The 20532-nt window shown below is 38.6% G+C and overlaps 1 protein-coding gene and 1 long non-coding RNA gene across 2 annotated transcripts in view; both read right to left on the bottom strand.

Annotated features, from left to right (window-relative positions):
* Positions 1–20532, bottom strand: part of Smarca1 (SNF2 related chromatin remodeling ATPase 1) — a 630075-nt gene that overhangs the window by 452958 nt on the left and 156585 nt on the right. The window lies entirely within an intron of this gene.
* Positions 1–20532, bottom strand: part of LOC141419681 (uncharacterized) — a 39487-nt gene that overhangs the window by 9103 nt on the left and 9852 nt on the right. Inside the window, exons 2-3 of the long non-coding RNA XR_012444300.1 lie at positions 9450–9533; positions 8931–8997 (exon numbers count right to left, since the gene is read on the bottom strand). This is a non-coding gene — a long non-coding RNA (uncharacterized lncRNA). The remainder of the gene's footprint in view (positions 1–8930; positions 8998–9449; positions 9534–20532) is intronic.

Genomic DNA, 20532 nt, shown 5'->3' with positions numbered 1-20532 from the left:
CCCAGAGGAGATTAATGGGAGTGTATATGCTTTTTATTTTTTTATTTTTTTTTTCATTTTTCTTTTATTATTCATATGTGCATACAAGGCTTGGTTCATTTCTCCCCCCTGCCCCCACCCCCTCCCTTACCACCCACTCCACCCCCTCCCGCTCCCCCCACCTCAATACCCAGCAGAAACTATTTTGCCCTTATCTCTAATTTTGTTGTAGAGAGAGTATAAGCAATAATAGGAAGGAACAAGGGGTTTTGCTGGTTGAGATAAGGATAGCTATACAGGGCATTGACTCACATTGATTTCCAGTGCGTGGGTGTTACCTTCTAGGTTAATTCTTTTTGATCTAACCTTTTCTCTACTTCCTGGTCCCCTTCTCCTATTGGCCTCAGTTGCTTTAAGGTATCTGCTTTAGTTTCTCTGCATTAAGGGCAACAAATGCTACCTAGTTTTTTAGGTGTCTTACCTATCCTCACCCCTCCCTTATGTGCTCTCGCTTTTATCATGTGCTCATAGTCCAATCCCCTTGTTGTGTTTGCCCTTGATCTAATGTCCACATATGAGGAAGAACATACGATTTTTGGTCTTTTGGGCCAGGCTAACCTCACTCAGAATGATGTTCTCCAATTCCATCCATTTACCAGCGAATGATAACATTTCGTTCTTCTTCATGGCTGCATAAAATTCCGTTGTGTATAGATACCACATTTTCTTAATCCATTCGTCAGTGCTGGGGCATCTTGGCTGTTTCCATAACTTGGCTATTGTGAATAGTGCCACAATAAACATGGGTGTGCAGGTGCCTCTGGAGTAACAGTCTTTTGGGTATATCCCCAAGAGTGGTATTACTGGATCAAATGGTAGATCGATGTCCAGCTTTTTAAGTAGCCTCCAAATTTTTTTCCAGAGTGGTTGTACTAGTCTACATTCCCACCAACAGTGTAAGAGGGTTCCTTTTTCCCCGCATCCTCGCCAACACCTGTTGTTGGTGGTGTTGCTGATGATGGCTATTCTAACAGGGGTGAGGTGGAATCTTAGTGTGGTTTTAATTTGCATTTCCTTTATTGCTAGAGATGGTGAGCATTTTTTCATGTGTTTTCTGGCCATTTGAATTTCTTCTTTTGAGAAAGTTCTGTTTAGTTCACATGCCCATTTCTTTATTGGTTCATTAGTTTTGGGAGAATTTAGTTTTTTAAGTTCCCTGTATATTCTGGTTATCAGTCCTTTGTCTGATGTATAATTGGCAAATATTTTCTCCCACTCTGTGGGTGTTCTCTTCAGTTTAGAGACCATTTCTTTTGATGAACAGAAGCTTTTTAGTTTTATGAGGTCCCATTTATCTATGCTATCTCTTAGTTGCTGTGCTGCTGGGGTTTCATTGAGAAAGTTCTTACCTATACCTACTAACTCCAGAGTATTTCCTACTCTTTCTTGTATCAACTTAAGAGTTTGGGGTCTGATATTAAGATCCTTGATCCATTTTGAGTTAATCTTGATATAGGGTGATATACATGGATCTAGTTTCAGTTTTTTGCAGACTGCTAACCAGTTTTCCCAGCAGTTTCTGTTGAAGAGGCTGCTATTTCTCCATCGTATATTTTTAGCTCCTTTGTCAAAGATAAGTTGCTCATAGTTGTGTGGCTTCATATCTGGATCCTCTATTCTGTTCCACTGGTCTTCATGTCTGTTTTTGTGCCAGTACCATGCTGTTTTTATTGTTGTTGCTTTGTAATATAGTTTGAAGTCAGGTATTGTGATACCTCCTGCATTGTTCTTTTGACTGAGTATTGCCTTGGCTATTCGTGGCCTCTTGTGTTTCCATATAAATTTCACAGTAGATTTTTCAATCTCTTTAATGAATGTCATTGGAATTTTGATGGGAATTGCATTAAACATGTAGATTACTTTGGGGAGTATCGACATTTTTACTATGTTGATTCTACCAATCCATGAGCATGGGAGATCTCTCCACTTTCTATAGTCTTCCTCAATCTCTTTCTTCAGAAGTGTATAGTTTTCCTTGTAGAGGTCTTTCACATCTTTTGTTAGGTTTACACCTAGGTATTTGATTTTTTTTGAGGCTATTGTAAATGGAATTGTTTTCATATATTCTTTTTCCGTTTGCTCATTGTTAGTGTATAGAAATGCTAATGATTTTTCTATGTTGATTTTATATCCTGCTACCTTGCTATAGCTATTGATCATGTCTAGAAGCTTCTGAGTAGAGTTTTTTGGGTCTTTAAGGTATAGGATCATGTCGTCTGCAAATAGGGATGTTTTGACAGTTTCTTTACCTATTTGTATTCCTTTTATTCCTTCTTCTTGCCTAATTGCTCTGGCTAGGAATTCCAGTACTATGTTGAATAGGAGTGGAGATAGTGGGCATCCTTGTCTGGTTCCTGATTTTAGAGGGAATGGTTTTAATTTTTCTCCGTTAAGTATAATGCTGGCTGTAGGTTTGTCATATATAGCTTTTATAATGTTGAGGAACTTTCCTTCTATTCCTAGTTTTCTTAGAGCTTTTATCATGAAATGATGTTGGATCTTATCAAAGGCTTTTTCTGCATCTATTGAGATGATCAAGTGGTTTTTGTCTTTGCTTCTGTTAATGTGGTTTATTACGTTTATTGATTTTTGTATGTTGAACCACCCTTGCATCCCTGGGATGAAGCCTACCTGGTCGTGGTGAATAATCTTTTTGATGTGTTGCTGAATTCGATTTGCCATTATTTTGTTGAGGATTTTTGCATCAATGTTCATTAAGGAGATTGGCCTATAGTTCTCCTTTTTGGAGGTGTCTTTGCCTGGTTTTGGGATAAGTGTAATACTGGCTTCATAAAATGTGTTTGGCAGTTTTCCTTCCCTTTCTATTTCATGGAACAGTTTAAGGAGGGTTGGTATCAGTTCTTCTTTAAAGGTCTGATAGAATTCAGCAGAGAATCCATCAGGTCCTGGACTTTTCTTTTTGGGGAGACTCTTGATTGCTGCTTCAATTTCATTTTGTGTTATAGGTCTATTCAGGTGATTAATTTCCTCTTGGTTCAGTTTTGGATGATCATATGTATCTAGAAATCTGTCCATTTCTTTTAGATTTTCAAATTTATTTGAATATACGTTCTCAAAGTAGTCTCTGATGATTTCCTGGACTTCCATGGTGTTTGTTGTTATCTCCCCTTTTGCATTCCTGATTCTACTAATTTGGGTTTTTTCTCTCCTCATTTTAGTCAGGTTTGCCAGGGGTCTATCGATCTTGTTTATTTTTTCAAAGAACCAACTTTTTGTTTCATTAATTCTTTGTATGGTTTTTTTGGTTTCTATTTCGTTGATTTCAGCTCTTATTTTTATTATTTCTCTCCTTCTATTTGTTTTGGGATTTGCTTGTTCTTGTTTTTCTAGGAGTTTGAGATGTATCATTAGGTCATTGATTTGGGATCTTTCAATCTTTTTAATATATGCACTCATGGCTATAAACTTTCCTCTCAAGACTGCCTTAGCTGTGTCCCATAGGTTCCGGTAGGTTGTGTTTTCATTTTCATTGACTTCTAGGAACTTTTTAATTTCCTCTTTTATTGCATCGATGATCCATTCTTCATTAAGTAATGAGTTATTTAGTTTCCAGCTGTTTGCATGTTTTTTGTCTTTACTTTTGTTGTTGAGTTCTACTTTTACTGCATTGTGGTCAGATAGTATGCATGGTATTATTTCTATTTTCTTATATTTGCTGAGGCTTGCTTTGTGCCCTAGGATATGATCTATTTTGGAGAAGGTTCCATGGGCTGCTGAGAAGAATGTATATTGTGTAGAGGTTGGATGAAATGTTCTGTAGACATCTACTAGGTCCACTTGATCTATTGCATATTTTAGATCTTGGATTTCTTTATTGAGTTTTTGTTTGGATGACCTATCTATTGATGATAATGGAGTGTTAAAGTCTCCCACAACCACAGTGTTGGCGTTATATATGCTTTTAGGTCTTTCAGGGTATGTTTGATGAAATTGGGTGCGTTGACATTGGCGCATACAGGTTGATGATTATTATTTCCTTTTGGTCTATTTCCCCTTTTATTAGTATGGAATGTCCTTCTTTATCTTGTTTGATCAATGTAGGTTTGAAGTCTACTTTGTCAGAGATAAGTATTGGTACTCCTGCTTGTTTTCGGGGGCCATTGGCTTGGTAAATCTTCTTCCAGCCTTTCATCCTAAGCATATGCTTATTTCTGTCGGTGAGATGAGTCTCCTGTAAGCAACAAATTGTTGGATCTTCTTTTTTAATCCATTTTGTCAAACGGTGTCTTTTGATGGGTGAATTAAGTCCATTAACATTAAGCGTTAGTACTGATAGGTATGTGGTGATTCCTGCCATTTAGTTATCTTAGTTGTTTGAAGGTTTGATTGTGTGTACCTAACTTGATGTTACTCTCTACTGTCTTGCTTTTTCTTATCCTGTGGTTTGGTGCTGCCTGCCTTTTCATGGTTAAGTTGGGTGTCACTTTCTGTGTGCAGGATCCCTTGCAGAATCTTTTGTAATGGTGGCTTTGTGGTCACATATTGTTTTAGTTTCTGCTTATCATGGAAGACTTTTATTGCTCCATCTATTTTGAATGATAGCTTTGCTGGGTAGAGTATCCTGGGGTTGAAGTTATTTTCATTCAGTGCCCGGAAGATCTCACCCCACGCTCTTCTTGCTTTTAATGTTTCTGTTGAGAAGTCTGCTGTGATTTTGATGGGTTTACCTTTGTATGTTACTTGTTTTTTCTCTCTTACAGCCTTCAATATTCTTTCCTTAGTTTCTGAACTTGTTGTTTTAATGATGATATGTCGTGGAGTAGTTCTATTTTGATCTGGTCTGTTTGGTGTCCTGGAGGCCTCTTGCATTTGTATGGGAATATCTTTCTCTAGATTTGGGAAATTTTCCGTTATTATTTTGTTGAATATATTACGCATTCCCTTCGCTTGCACCTCTTCTCCTTCTTCGATGCCCATGATTCTCAAGTTTGGTCTTTTGATGGAGTCAGTGAGTTCTTGCATTTTCTTTTCACAGGTCTTGAGTTATTTAATTAATAGTTCTTCAGTTTTTCCTTTAATTACCATTTCATCTTCAAGTTCTGAGATTCTGTCTTCTGTTTGTTCTATTCTGCTGGATTGGCCTTCCGTTTTGTTTTGCAGTTCTGTTTCGTTCTTTTTTCTGAGGTTTTCCATATCCTGGCTGTTTTCTTCTTTATTGTTGTCTATTTTTGTCCTGAGTTCATTTATCCATTTATTCATTGTGTTCTCTCTTTCACTTTGGTGTTTATACAGTGCTTCTATGGTTTCCTTTATTTCTTCTTTTGCTTTTTCAAATTCTCTATTTTTATTGTCTTGGAATTTCTTGAGTGTCTCCTGTACATTTTGGTTGACCCTATCCAGTATCATCTCTATAAAATTCTCATTGAGTACTTGTAGTATGTCTTCTTTTAAATTATTCTTGTGGGCTTCATTGGGTCCTTTGGCATAGTTTATCTTCATTTTGTTGGAGTCTGGATCTGAGTTTCTGTTCTCTTCATTCCCCTCTGGTTCCTGTACTAATTTTTTGCTGTGGGGAAACTGGTTTCCTTGTTTTTTCTGTCTTCCTGTCATTGTCCTTGGTGTTGTTACTGTCCCTGTACTGTGTGTAATTAAGTATTTTCTAGCTTGTAATAATAACAATGGTAATATTGAGAATGGAAGAGTGAGCTGAGATGGAAAGCAAGAAGTTAAAGAAAAGGGGAAAACAAATATACAGACAAGAGGGAGAAAGCAGAACAAGGTATCAGACAAGAGAGTTTCAAAGGTATAAACAGGGAGTGTTAGTGTACTAATTGACAGTAAGCTCTAGCCGCCATCTTGGAATTCCCGGGAGTGTATATGCTTGATGGACTTCATATACCTATATGAAACAGAAGTAAGAAGGGAGGAGGTTGAGGGGGAGAGATGACAGGGGCAATGTAACAAGTGTGCAATATAAGTCTAATTGGAATTGTCACTATGAATCCCCCCCATATAACAAATATATCCTAATAAAAATTTATAAAAGGAAACCCACAGGACTTAGAGTCAAACAGACCTGAGTTTGAATCCCAGCTCTGGCACTTACTAGCTGTGTAACTCTGAGTACATAGCTAATTGGAGCCTCACATTTTTAATACTTCATATGACAAGATACAGCAAGTAATTTCAGGTCTACCATGTGTCTAGGTACAGGGGAAATAGTATTAAACAAAACAGAATAGATGCAGTAGGGATGACAATCATTAAATACAATCACCAAAAAGTACTATATGATTATCGTTGTGATAAGTACTTTGAAAAAGGGAGGGGAGTATGATTTACAGAAAACAGGAAAGCTAATCCAGGCAGAATGGTCAGGGAAGACATTACTAAAGCAAACTGATACCCAAACTGCAAGTAGGAGGGCCCTCGCTCATTATTAGGGGCAGTGGGAAATGCTGCTAGTGTTTTGGAGCTGCTGAATGGGCAAAAGAGGATGGTGTGATGGGCTTCTGAGTGTGAGTAATAGGGAGTGGCAGGGAGATGGGGTAACAGGGAGCATGAAAAGAGCGAATGAGGACAGTAAGTGGTAGAGGGCATGCCTAATGAAAAAGGGTGTGGTAGTGGGCATGGCAAATGGGGAACTGTGGTAGCATGATGAGGATATATGGGAAGTAAAGCCTGGTAGAAGTGGTGCATACGAGGTGGTGGGCTCAGTGCTTATGGTGGGCAAGGTTAGTGAGTGACTTGTGAATGTAACTGATGATGTTGAGTAAAAGCATTATAAAGAATAAAGGGACATTGTTTTAGATAAATAAGATGTTTCCTTTCTGATGTTGTATTTATAAATAGATAAGTGACATATACTCCAAGGTGAAAGAATTGCATGTGCAACAGGTTCGAGACAATGGGAAAGTGAAGAACATATAGAAAATCAGTGTGGCTAGAGTGCCAAAAGGGAAAGGGAAAATGGCAGAAGATGAGGCCAAAGAGAAGGGCAAGAAACGAACCATGAAGAGCCTTATAGAGATTGATAGAGTCTGGTCTTCATCATAAGAGCAACTAGAAGCAATGGGATCAAGTCAGTATGTTCAAAAGCTCAGTCTGGCTACTTTGTGGATAACAGGCTGGAGGAAGACACCAGTCAGGAGAAATTTGGAGGAGATCATTAATTCAGCAAGTCATCATCAAGTCACATTCTTCCACTGACATAATATTGGTACCTCTATAATCAGAGTTCTTTCATGTCTTTTCTCCCAAGTCTGATTCCTTGCCCAGTATCCCAGTAGTGGATTATATTTCCTACATGAAATCTGTTTCCTAATCTGAATCCTGATCTGAATCCCTAGCATCCACAACCATAATTCCTAGATAACTGACCAACAGCTAATCTGGACTCTACCCATTGCTAATTCCTTAGATGACCTTTGGCCAATTGCCTCAATCCTGCTTGGCCAACATCCTGTTTTTTATTCAAATTTGTCATTATGGACACTTATGCTCACATTTACCTGCTTTTATCCCTCTGTGTTCTAATCTGATTTTGAACTTACTCTTGGAGTTCAACTACCATGAATCCAAGCCTATAGTAACTGAATTACATCATTAAACTCTGGAATCACATCCTTGTCCCAGACCCAGCCTTACTCTGACCCAGTGCGCCCTTCTAAATTCCCAACACTTGTCTGTGCCAGTGTGGCCTATTCCACCACCACCCAAACCCTGGTTTTACTAGCAGGTATTGTCAAAGGACTGTAACATCATTTAATGATAAACATAGCCAGGGATTCAGACCATATCATGTCTTTCTTTCTGAGTTGGAAATGGGCTACTTGATATTCTTGGGCTCTTGTGATTGTATAGCTTAGGCCTAGTAAACAAGTCAGAGTTGCTCCTTTTCAATACCTGAACTCACTTGGCCAGTTCCTGAGAAAATAACACTCATATCTGGATGGATATTAAGCTATCCAAAGCCTCCTGGTGGCTTAATAAGAGAATCCATTATATATTCTAGACTACAGACTCTTTCTTGAGTGGCATTTCTGTATTCACTGTGAGGCAGTAGACCTGTGAAATAGGAAATCTCTCCTTCCTTAGTTGCTTAAAGACCATATTAGCTGTGCAGATGTGACATGCATCTTTAAATCCTAGCTGATGGGGTTCATATTCCTGATACTCATCAAAGTACTAATGGAGATGGGTCCTTCGAAGATTCTAATGGGTTCAAAGACCCCCAGTTTCCTGGACTTCTGTCACAGTGTTCTGGAGGTGAGATCAGAATTAAGGAAGGCAGGTATTGTCGTGTGTTGGGAAACACAGAGGGCAGGTTTGAGGGTGGAAGATCCTTCATCTGCAAAGCTGCTATTTCTTACTGCAAAGGCAAAAATACTGTGGGAGGTGTGTACTGTGGAGAGGATAACTTTCTCTCAGAAAGAGTCATTCCATAAAGAATTGAGGTCCCCTGATCAGGGCTTGATAGTGACTTTGGTGTCAGGCACTAGTTAAAGCAAAGGATTCTTGGAAGCAGGGAATGCAAAATTCTAAGAATGAAAAAGCATCTAACACGCAGCCCAAAGAGCTGAAGTTAGAAGTGAGCATGAGTCCACAATAAACAGTAGAGGTAGCAGGATGTCAAGCAGACAAAATCCTATGGGGTGGACAAAAGAACAGACAAGTCAGAATTTGCAATCCTAGGCAAACATTAAATGTCACTTATTCCATTAAGCTCACTAAGAGCTCTATGGAATAGATCTGATGCTGGATTAGTCACATAGATGATGCTCACATCCAAACTGTTGAATTTTTCAACTGAGAAAACGCATGACAGATGGGATATAGTCTTCAGGATCTCTCTTTTCCCTCTTGACACCCTCTCATCCCAGGTATGCCTTGCTACATCCAGCCATACAAATCCCACCCATTAGTTTTACCTTCTCAAAGTGCCCTGAGGCCCAGAAGTCCCTGCATCTTGGGCCTCCTGTTGTGTTTTCTGCCAGTCTGTCAGAACAAAGCAGAACAGACTTAATGCTTTCCTTTTGCATTTTAGTGGAAACGTTTAATAGTTGTGTCTTTAGTCATCCAAAACAATAATTCTAACATGAGGAATTTCTGATTCTACAGCATATCTAGGATAATTTGGGGGACTGGCTTAAAACAACACAAACATATTCTTTTATGGTATTGCAGGTCAAATATCTAAAATAGGTCACACTGGATTAAAGTCACAATGTAGGCAGGGCTGGTTTCCTCTGGAGGCTCTGAGAGAGAAACCCATTTAGTTGCCTTTTTCAGCCTTGTGGTTGCCTATATTCCTTGGCTTTGGGCCCCTTTCTTCATCTTCAAAGTCATCACTTCAATCTCTGCTTCTATATCCTTATCATCTATCTTCTCTTCTTCTAACTCCTTCCTCACCTCTCTCATCAGAAAACTAGTAATAACAATGAGCTTACCTGGATATCCTGGATCATCTTCCTACACCAAAATTCTTTCCAAGTGTGGTGGCAAGAAGAGAGCCACTTGTAATCCAAGCTGCTCTGGAGGCAGAGAGAGGAGTATCATGGTTTAGGATCAGCCTTAGCAAAAGTTAGTGAGAAGCTATCTCATAAACAAGCCAGGTATGGTGGGGTGTGCCTGTAATTCCAACTACTTGGGAGGCAGAGCTAGTAGGACTGCAGTCCAAAACTGGCCTGGGCAAAACAATGAGACCCTATCTGAAAAACAAACCAAAAGCAAAAGGACTGTGGTGTGGCTGAAGTGGTACAGGGCTTAAACAAGCTTAACACCCTAAATTCAATCCCCATTAGTGCCAAATATATATATATATATTCTTAATCACATATGCCAAGTTCCTTTTGTTCATGAGGTGATATATTCATTCACAGGTTCCAGGGATTTGTATGTGGACTCATTTGGAGGGCCATCATTTGGAGTGAGCTTTTTCTCACTCCCTTGTTCTCCTGACCTAATTGAGCTAACTGGGGGTGATGGGAGCTGCAGAAAGGACAAACAATAGACAAACATGCATAATGCTGGGGGCAGGTATGCTGGGCGCTTGGATGGAGATGCACAACAGCCTCATTGCTTTTTTACTCTATTCTCTTCTTTCACTTTGCTTATTTTTCTCTTATTCTTTAAGGCCTTGCTTCTTTACTATTCTTTAAAACCTTGCTTCTAAATTCTTCATTTCTATTCTTTAAAGTCTCTTTCATTAGACTTACACTGTCCCATGTTTTCTCTTTAGCTTTCTTAAAATCTCAGTGCTCAGACTTGCAAACAACAGCAGCCACATCTAAAAACTGTATTAGCATAACTCTTAAAGTCCTGGTCCTTAGACTTGAACTGTCCCATGTTCTCTTTAGCTTTTCTTTAGCTTAGCTTTTCTAAAGCCTATGTATTAAGTTTTCAGTGCAGAAAGCTGCACTGGTGGAGACACACCAGCCAGGGTCAGCAGCAGTGGCAGCCAATCAAAATCCCCCATCAAAAAGCCTCCTTCAGTGAGTCTTTTATATCCAGTGGTAAACAAGGAGGTGGAGAAACAGTTCTCAGGGAGGGGCACGACATTGTAACAAGAGAAACCTGCTCTTTACTTCTCTGAATGTAAACAATTTAGAAAAAGCAGCTGTGCTGCATCTCTCCTTCTCATTCTCTTCTATGGCTGTGGCCCTGCCAAATTCAGCCTGTATATTATTGGACACAACTGTGCTTATGTCAAATTCTCATAGGCTTCTCAAAATCCACTCCCCACAATCATTCATCCTAACACAAGGAATATTTCAAACTGTACTAGGTTTTTTTTATTCATTTATTCATATGTGCATACATTGTTTGGTTGTTTCTACCCCCTTCCCCCCACCCCTTCCCTCTCTCCCCCACCTCACCCCCCTTGCTTCCAGGCAGAATCTGTTCTGCCCTTATCTCTAATTTTGTTGAAGAGAAAGTATAAGCAATAATAGGAAGGACAAAGCATTTTTGCTAGTTAAGATAAGGATAGCTATACAGAGAGATTCCTAGGATGGCTTCCATGTTCAAATGTGTTACATCCCAAGTTGATTCTTCTCTAACTGACCTTTTCACTAGTTCCTAATCCCCTTCTCATATTGATCTCTGCCGCTTTAAGGTTTCTGTATTAGCTCCTCTGGAGTGGGGACATCAAACACTTTCATATTTTGGGTGTCTTACCTATCTCCATACCTCCCAGGTGTGCTCTGCCCTTATCATGTGACCTAAGTTCTACCACATTGCTGTATTTTCTCTAGATCTAAAGTCCGCATATGAGGGAGAACATACAAGTTTTGGTTTCTGAGCCTGGCTAATGTCGCTCAGAATGATTCTCTCCAGTTCCATCCATTTACTTGCCAATGATAAGATTTCATTCTTTCTCATCACTGATTAAAATTCCATTGTGTACAAGTACCACATTTCTTGATCCATTCATCAGTAGTGGGGCATCTTGGTTGTTTCCATAACCTGGTTATTGTGAATAGTGCTGCAATAAACATGGGTGTGCAGGTGCCTCTGGAGTAACCTGTGTCACAGTCTTTTAGGTATATCCCCAGGAGTGGGATTGCTGGATCATATGGCAGATCTATGTTTAGATTTTTAAGAAGCCTCCAATTTTTTTTCCAGAGTGGTTGTATTCCCTCCAGCAGTGTACAAGGGTTTCTTTTTCCCCACATTCTCACCAACATCTGTTGTTAGTGGTTCAAACTGTACTAGGTTTTAGACATTTTTTGAACATGCAGATAGCTTATGGATTATAGATTTTTAAATAATTGAAATATTCAGTATTGCCATTACCCAATGATCATCATCTCCCAAAGGCTATGTGGGAGTGGAGAGGAGTGACTTAGAGCAGGGAGAAGGAGGAGGTAATAATACTACAACAGTTTTGCAATGGAATATAGGAATCGGCCTCTTACACAACCAACTTCACTGCCAATTAGGACCAGACTGTGCCTTGCACTTTAATTTGAAGCTTCATTTCATGACAATCCATTTCAGTGATTCTGTTGCCTTTCTAACACAAATTGTTCTTGAGGTCAAATGGTGCTCCCAGTCTGGTTAGAGATTGAAGTCCAGTTTCCTTCAACTCCAGCCTTGATCGAGGAAATAGGAAGTGGACATTTGGAAAATTTATCTGGGCAAGGAGGGAAATTAAAACTGAAGGGAATCCAATTGTTCTTCAGAAATGTCTAAAGATATTAGAGCAATGGTGCCTCGAAATGACATCCTATTTAGCTTACAAGCTTCCACTTGTTCAGCACTCTGTGGGGCACAAGATAACCTGAGAATCTGTGCCCGAACAATCACCACAAGCTTCAGAAGCAGAAGACAAGGACCTAGCAGTGAGCAACACTGAGACTATCCAGGGCTACCACTTCCTAAGGTTTGTGTTTTAGAAAGAAATTTACATAATAGCTATCAGCAATTCGGTACTTAACCATATGCATTCTATGAGTGGTGTGTCTTGTCATTTAACCTAACCTTCATCACAACCAGCCAAGGCAATTAATCTTACCCCATTTTGCAGGCTAATATCCTGAATTACAGAGAACTTAAGTGGTTTGCCCAACATCAAACAGCTCCTACAAGGCAGAGGTAAAATTTAAATCCAAGTATGCCTGACTTCCAAGTGCACATACTTATCTACTATGCTGTATTCCTCTATGTGGAACCCTGACTGGAGAATTCTGTATTAGAAATGTGGGCGTTTGTGGTACCAAATAGGTAATCACACCCGCTCATTGAAACTAATGTCCACTTTAGGATAAGGATACTCAGGACAGTTTCACCGGATTTTTATGGAGTATAAAATTTGGGTAATGAGTGAGATCTAAGTATGCATCTCAAAAAACGGGTTATGTGATCATGCAATGGCCCAAACCAAAGATAACATGGCACACATCTTATCATGTAAGGATAAATCCCCTTCTGGATAAGAACTGTGCCAGATCAGAGTGTTAAATTCAGCAAAATCTACCTGGAATAATCTTCCACTTTCTTTTCATATGACCTCTTAAAAGCCCTATCTAGTCATCCCTTACACACCTTATAAATGAAAGAAGCCCTAGGTCTCATGTCCTCCAATCAAAAGATTCCATATTTCAGCCACCCAGGCTGCTTCAGAGGTATGAAGAACATCCAGAGCCTTGGGTCTGAGATTTAAAGATGAAGAAAGAAGAAGGGGAAAGGGGCACAGAGAGGAAGATACAGCAGAGGAAAGGAGAGGAGGTATGTGAGTATATCACTCAGAAGATTTGGAGAAGGATATAATTTAGAAGGCTGATTATAAGAGCCAGGTAAAGTTGTGTAAGGCCTCAGCTTGAAAAAGGCAGGATATTATCCAGACTTGCTCATGAGGGGCTGCTTGCATGCCTCAGGTCAGCACCCTCCCCCTCCATTACATACTGTCTCAACTCCTGCAGGTTTGGGCCATTCATTTAACAGACCATTGTTAAGGACAAAGTATGTGCCTAGTACTATACTCGAAAGACATTGTGAGGGACACAAAGATGTACAAGACATGACCCTGTCCAAGATGATAATGCATCAATCTTGCTATTTGAAGTCTCCAACAAGTACAGGAGCCATAGAAAAGTACAGAAACAAAAAATGAAAATTGTTTTCTATTATTTCTTTGCTCCTTCCACCCTACATCTCACTGTTCTCTGGACTTCAAACTATCTTTCCTCAGGTTACACTCCATTTTTCTTCTTCAATGTGTTCCTGCTACTTCATGAAGATTGACCCCAACTCCCTCTGATACTTGATACCTTCACCTATTCAAAGTTTCACACTACCCCAATCCTGACACTCATGCCACTGACAACAGTCAAAGAACTGGCAACCACTTGGTGGCAGCATACTCAAATTCAAGTAGGAGGAAATTTTTCTATATGAGAAGGAACAGCCTGAATTCACAAAAGTAAAGTTAGAAAATGCCAAATTTGCAAAGCTAAAGTTAGAAAATGATAAGACTGAATTGGGAGTGTATTGCGTCCTTATATGGAGAAGGGCGGGAGAGGGAGGGGAAAGAGAAGGAAGAGGAGGAGGTAAAAGGGGAGGAGGAAAAAGGGGGAGAAGGAGGACCAAAAGGGAAAGGAGGTAAGGAAAGAAATGAAAGGAAGGAAGAAAGGAAGAAAGAGAGAGAGAAAAAAAGAAAGGAGAAAGAAAATAAGAAGTATTATGGGGTTAGGGAGTGTATCCTCAGGGCTTTACCAAAAAGATAGGGTCCTAAATTCTAATATTTTAACACTAAAAGCAGAAAACCTATTGGGTCCCCATATTACTCTGGAGAAAATGGAATTATCTGAGTAACTAAATGATCTAGACTATCGGAAACAGTGAAAACCAAATGAAAATGCATTATGTAGACATTTTTGTCTATATAGACAAAATAGACCTATTGTTTGCATTTATCAACTTATAAGAATATAAACAGCAGTGGATGGCTTTGGGGAATGTTCTCATAAAGAGTCAAATCTTTTTCTGGGACTGGTATCAAATGTCAAATGAGCTCTCATTGATGCTGAAGGTAGAAGGCTGGTATACATGATCTCCTTCCCAAAACTACTGAATTTTATTAAAAAAAAAACAGAGTTCTTCAGCAAACAAAACATAGTTATTAGCCCAGAATATCAAACTGCCTCTTATATCTTGGGAAATGTGGGGCTCAAAATCATTTTGGAATTGGCCTCTTAGTCAATGATGTCCAGTTGATTAAGGACTGCCTATGCCTTGCATCCTATATGTCTGAAAAAGCAAACATCTTCTCCCTGTCTCATTAGGGCTTTTCTATTTTGCAGGGAATAAATCTATAGTTTTCACCCATAAGACATCCAAACCAAAAAGTTCAATGGCAAGCATCATGGGGTATTTTAGCTTAGCTGGTATACACATAAATAAAGTCAATTCAAAAACATATATTGAGCCCTACTATGTACCCATATCTTTCTGCCAGCTGCTACTGGGTAGACAGAAAAAGTATTGGCATGATGCCTGGTCTCAATGCTTACAATGTATTTGGGAGGTAAAAATTAATATATATAACAATTAGATAAAAGAAAATGTGTTTCAAATTAGATTATTTGGAGTGAATGTGACTAAGGTTGTTATAAAGAACTGTGAAGGGTCTGGGATTTATTCTATTTGCAAACTAACAAGTTAAGCTAGCACAGTTTCATGGACACTGGTGAAATATGAGACCCCTGGATTAGAGATGAAAGACAATTTATTACTCATGGTTATAGCAGTAATCAGAGAATCCACATTTTTACATTGGTTCAGGAGTCCCAGTTCCCACCGGGCTATATAAATGATGCCTGCACATGAAGTGAGTTGCATTACAGAAGAGGAACTCTGAACTTAAGGAACTCAAGCTAACAGAATTCCAAAATGGGCAGTAAGCATGTCTTCCCTTTACTCCATAGGAAGATACCATCTGTATATTGCAAGGCTTTTCCCTGTACAAACATCCAAGTTAAAAATCAGCAACAATTGGCAGACTGTGTCTTGCTTGTAAAGACATTCAGCAACATGCTTCACTAGTCAGACAAGGTTTGTGAAGCTATGGGTTTGGTAAGAGGTGCAAGCCACAGTACAAATGGCTCATCCCTCTTACAAAGCACATACCTTAAAATGGGGTTTTTTTATTAAGATGGCAAACAAAACACATACTGACAAGGATACGTTCTGAGAAATTTGTTGTCAGATGAGTTCGTCATCACGGGACTATCACACAGTGTGCTTATACAACCTAGATGGCACAGGTAAATCACTTGACATGGCTGCTAAATGTAATCAACAGATTCAGCAAATACAAGATGTATGAGGTTGCTGTTGGCATGGTGTTTTATAGTAAACTTTTCTTATAAGTAGGAATGCATGCTAAAACAAAAATAAAATTATAGTATAGTGAATATATAAATGAGTAGCAAGCATTTATTGTCATTATCCAGTATTATGAACTGTACATGCATTTTTATATGATTGGCATGCAGTAGGGTTTTTATAGCAGCATCACCACAAACATAAGAGTAACGTATTATACAATAACATTCTGCTGGTTCCATTATAATCTTATTGGACCATCATAATATATGTAGTTTGTTTTGACTGAAACATTGATAGGTGACAAATCAACTGTCCTAAAAAATTCAGAGCTTCAAGGGTTATGGTCCAACCTGCTCACTTTACAAAAATGGAAACTGAGTCCCAGAAAAATCAAGTTTCTTAGGTCTGATAGCCAGGTATATTCTATGCCTACTGAATAATGTCCTACTTATGCCTACCGAATAATGTCCTACTTATGCCTACTGAATAATGTCCTACTTTTCATAGTAGGATGTTGATTGGGAACCCCATTAGAAACTAAATTACAAGCTGCACCAGGTCTACACTAATATATTGATATCTAAAGCACTCATTAAATGTAAATCAGATAAACTTAAGTCATATTCCACTGAATCAAAACAGGCTTTGGTCAAAAGAATTATACTTACTATATCCTTAATACCTGGTATTTTCAGGGGATGGGGAGTTCTGACTACATTTCAGACAAAGAAAGAAAACTGTACAGTCATAAAGTAGATTTGACTAAATAAGCCACACTGCAAGCATCCTAGTGCCGAGGTGGGAGTGTAAGGGCAATAATGAACTAGAATTGACTAGTTTGGGGAAACCATCTGAGCAGTCACGGTTCTCTGTTTACTAATCTGTTTGTATTTCCCTACTTTCCCCCAGATTCGTAAGTGCCATAAATCACACTACTTGTGTTGTCATTGCCTAATAATACTTCAGTCCTTCTCATTTTTCATAGCAGCAGAACTGTGGGAATGGGTAAGAGAGAAATGTAACTACCATGCAAAGTATTTAAACAGAACCCAAAGTATAGATACAGCCAGACATTCTTGCATCTGTGCAGAATCTAGATAGGAATAACAATCCTAAATTAAGAAAGCTAATTGGGTTTAAAAATATTTTTTGATTGAGTTTCATTAAATATGGCCCAGAAAGACAGGAGCAAGTGTTGAACAAATGGAAAATATACCTGCGACTTACTGATTTTTGTATGTAAATTCAATGTGCAGTCCACGGGATAAAAAAAATAAGTATTTTTAAAATTACCAATCTACTGGCATATAAAACCCAACAAGGAATGAAGGAATGTGTTCCTCAACACCCACTTCTAGACTTCCTAAAGTTAATTAAATGTCATTGCTACTTGTTACTACCTTAAGAATTATCTTGTTCTGGCTTTGTAAACGACCTTAATTTAATAAGGGAGTTGATAATCCCACTGCACTGAACAGACCACATCTGAAATATCTGTACTGAGCATGGGACCCATATGTAATAAGGAGCCTTAAAAATTGTAGTGTGTCCAGGAAGGAGCAAGCAACATAATCGGGGATTTGGAAAGTTAGCTTCTGAGGATGAATTGTGGACCCTAAAGATATTTAGCCAGGAAGAGACAGTATCTTCAAACCCTCAAGGGTTATTCGTGTTTATTGTTTCCAGGTTTGTTTAGCTATTATTGGCAAATAAAAACTGCATCTATTTAAGATGTACATCATGATGTTTTGATATACACATTGTGAACCAATGACCACAATCGAGCCAATTAGCACATCCATCCCCTCACATAGTTATACTCTTGTATGGCCAGTGAGAACACTTGAGATGTACTCTCTTAGCTGACTTCAAGTATACCATACATTATTAACTGTAATCATCATAGTATATATTAGGTATCCAGAAATTATTCATTTTGTAATTGTGAGTTCATAGCCTTTGCCCAATATCTCTCCTTTTTCCAACCTTTTGTCCTTAGTAATCATTATTCTACCATGAGTTTGACTTTTTTTTTTAATTCTACATATAAGTGAAATTATGCAGTGGTTGTGTTTCTGTGTGTGACTTATTTTACTTAGCATAATGCAGGAGGGTTATTATTAGCAATAAACTACTTACTGTGAGTGGCTCCTAAAAAATGCTGGAGCAAAAATGGCACAATTAGCATGGCTGAGTATCTAAGAGGAAAAGATTTTAACTCAGTACAGAAATAGCTTCCAAATAATTAAAGCTATCTAAAAATGAAATACAAATCAAGTAGGGCAGGATGAATCTTGTGAGCAGATGTCATGGGGCTTAGTACAGTCACGGGGTCTGGGAATCAAAACATTGAAGTGGCATGCTTTTGGCTAGACACCAAGACCCTCATCCTTCTCGCTGTGAAGCCCCTCGATCTTTGGACTTACTATGGAAATATTATATACTTCTGTATAAAAATGGAAAAATGAGACCTGTTGAAACTATTCTAAGAATGGGAAAAAGGGAGATAAAGGAGAATAATGGAGGGATGAATTTAACTAAGATACATTGTAAGCACTTTTGTAAATGTCACAGTATATCCCCAGTACAATAATATGATAATTAAAAAAAAGAATAACCTATTTCTGAACAGAAGTCAACACCTTGCAAATATAATACCTAGTTTTTTCTTAGAAACTTTGCATCATAGGACCACAGAACTTTGGAGGAAATGGACCTCTAAAATCCTCGATGCCTCCAAATAAGTCCATATTTCAGATCCTGTAAGTTCATATTTCAGACCCTATAAACTAAGGATGTCCAAGAGGGCTGCAGGAGAAACATTTGTGGATAACTCACAATGCTACCTGATTAACAGACCATTCTCGACTTTAATTCTATGCACTCTTGAGTCCCTTTGAAAATAGAATTTCAACTTTCTTTGTGCCAGACTGACTGCTAATGGTTTTACACCTTCCTTCTAAGCATCTTCTATCAGCTCACCCAGAGCCAAGCTAAGTTGTAGGCCAAATTACAGTATCAACTCTTTATGCCCTACAAGCAAGAGCCTCTGATGTATGCAATATGAGTAATGCTCCCTGTAGCTCCTGCTAGGCTAAAACTCTTTTGCCATACCCCTATTCCAGTTTCCTGGATCATGCAGTACATTGTAAGCTTTTTCTCTATTACAAAGGGCACCACTGCAAATGTAGTAGTTCTAAACCTAATGTCTGTATCACAAGGAATCAAGGAAGCAGATCTCTGTGTCTTGCTACATTTTCCACCCACTTAGGTATGTTAAAGCACTACATATTAGCTCAGAACATATTGCATAGTGAGGAGAGAAACTAGGATGCATCCATGGCCTCATCTATCTCCCTAGATTTTTCTCAGTGCGAACCTCAAAGGGGAGCTTTCCCCTTAAACTTCCTGTCTCACCAAGCCTGGATCCTGATATGCTAAAGGAAGAGATAAGGGAATTTGGAAAACACCTCGCTCAATAATGTCTAGCTTTTAAGCCATTTTCTTGATATAGAATTCTATTGCAAGTGTCAACAGCTGAAAGCTAATGTTTACTTTCATTTTTAGTCTTGATCTTATTTCTCTAGCAGTAGACGGATGTCTTGAGCTAACTAAGAAAAAATATGTACCTCAAAATGCAAATGAAAAAAGTTCATTTATATATTTTCAAGTTGTATTCTCCATCATGTATATAATCATTTATTCAGCACTACATATATGCATCTTATATGTGCTGTAACAATGTATAAGTCAAGATTCTTTCAGAAGTATTTGACAGAAACCCAATTCAAACTAAAATTCAAGTAAAAGCAAGGACTCATAAATTGGGAAGTCTAAAAGATAACCTGCTCCTGACACAGTTGGATTCAAGGACACACTTTCCTCCTTTCAACTCTCTTCTGTGTGTTAGATTCATTTTATTGAGAGTCTCTCTATGTACACGGGAGGACAACTACGCATAGCTTCATTTCTATGCTCCTAGTTTAGACACTCAAACAGAAAAAAAATTATATGATCCAAAGCACCCAAAAATCATTTCAGAGAAGGCATCTGATTAACCCCGTTTAGCTCTAGTATCTACCTCTGAACCAAAAACTATTGCCAACAAATAGACACCATTAAAAAGGCCCATCCTAGATTATATATTTTAATATATATTGATTACCACCATAGCCCATGTTGTGAGGCATCATGATTAAAAACCCAAGATCACATGGAATGGAGGAAAAACAACCTCTGAAAGGACACAGAGGTTCAGAAAAAAATAATCATTAAATGTCAACATCACAAATATCACTTCACTCCTTAAAAATTCTTCAACTTTCTGAGCACAGTGGCTCATGCCTGCAATCCTAGCTACTCAGGAGGATCAGAAGGATCACAGTTCAAGGTCAGCCCAGGCAAAAAGTTCACAAGACCCCATGTCAACCAATAGCTGGGTGTGGTGGTACACGCCTGCCATCCCAACTACGTAAGAAGCATAAATAGGAAGATAATGGTCCTATTTGAAAACTATCAAAAGCGGTGTGGCCATACCACCCTGAATGCACCTGATCTCGTGTGAAAACTAACTAAAGCAAAAAGGATTGGGGGCATGGGTCAAGTGGTGGAACACTTGCCTAGCAAGCAAAAATCTTGGAGTTCAATTCCACTATCACCAAAAAACAAAACTTCAACTTCTCATTTAACTCAAATAAGCTA

The sequence above is a fragment of the Castor canadensis genome, chromosome X (genome assembly GCF_047511655.1).
Source record: "Castor canadensis chromosome X, mCasCan1.hap1v2, whole genome shotgun sequence".
NCBI classification, from domain to species: Eukaryota; Metazoa; Chordata; class Mammalia; order Rodentia; family Castoridae; genus Castor; species Castor canadensis.
The sequence above is the reverse complement of the archived record's forward strand: the minus strand, read 5'-3'. Positions and strand labels throughout refer to the sequence as shown.